A 1037-nucleotide genomic window follows, 5' to 3' on the forward strand; every position below is an offset into this window, starting at 1 on the left:
AACAGGAATTTTGGGGGGGAAATCAAGTTGTCCATATTTGTTTCATTTTCTCCGTTTTTTTGCGTTTGTGCATCCGTAGATTTCTGCCCTCACCAGAAAACTCGTTATGCTAAAAATAACAGCTACAGGTCTGGTACACAGAAATATGTTATTAAAACGACTTATTTGTTGCATACAATCTTTTTTTCACTTTAAGTAAATTCCCAGGTAAACGTTTCTAATAGAAAGGCAGAAGACACCAGAAGCAAAAATAAATAATATACACGCACAGTTAAATATAGAAATGTGAAGTATAATTTGTTACATAATCTCTATAGTAAACATGATATTGAATGGAATAATTCCATTTGAACTTTTTAAATTACATGTGTGTGTGAGAGAGAGAGAGAGAGTGTGTGTGTGTGGTAGAAATCTACGGATGCACGAACGCACAAAACAGAAAATGAAACAAATATAGACGACTTGTTCTGAAACACCCTCGAGGTATATTTGTAGAGAATTTCGTTAAAAAATATCCATTTTCTTGAAAGTTAAGACGAATTGAAGTGAACGCCGGTGAATTTTCCGAAATTTCTGACCCCACCCCCTCATAAGACACTTTCCCCCACAAGTTTTGTATATTCGAATTCTACATGATATAACACATATCAACTTGGACAGACACAATAATTATAGTACAATAAATTGCAGCGAAGAATTTATTGCATTTGGAGAATAATATTGTAACGATTAGAGCATTTCTTTATCTATACATATAAATTTTATATGGGTGATTCTGTCTTGTCTTGGGTTTCACGGTCAAACGGCTGGGTGGAATTGTGCGAAAAATTACATAGATGTATAGAATGATCCGATGGTGATGCTGGGCTTTGTATTTTTTCATAGCTCCCATGGTTACCGAGATAAGCTACTATAATAATACTCTTGTGTTATGAATGAGAAAGGAAGGGGTGATGTCATACTTGGTAGTGGGATGATGAAAATTGTACGCTGAAAAAATAAATCAAACAGCGTTTCAACTCTGTGAATATATGTGT

General features: G+C 34.4%; 1 protein-coding gene across 1 annotated transcript in view; it reads left to right on the forward strand.

The window, feature by feature from the left end:
• LOC106883085 (lysosomal alpha-mannosidase) overlaps positions 1–1037 on the forward strand; it is a 51033-nt gene that overhangs the window by 1346 nt on the left and 48650 nt on the right. The gene's annotated exons all lie outside the window — the stretch shown is intronic.

Source organism: Octopus bimaculoides, chromosome 5 (assembly GCF_001194135.2).
Source record: "Octopus bimaculoides isolate UCB-OBI-ISO-001 chromosome 5, ASM119413v2, whole genome shotgun sequence".
Lineage (NCBI taxonomy): Eukaryota > Metazoa > Mollusca > Cephalopoda > Octopoda > Octopodidae > Octopus > Octopus bimaculoides.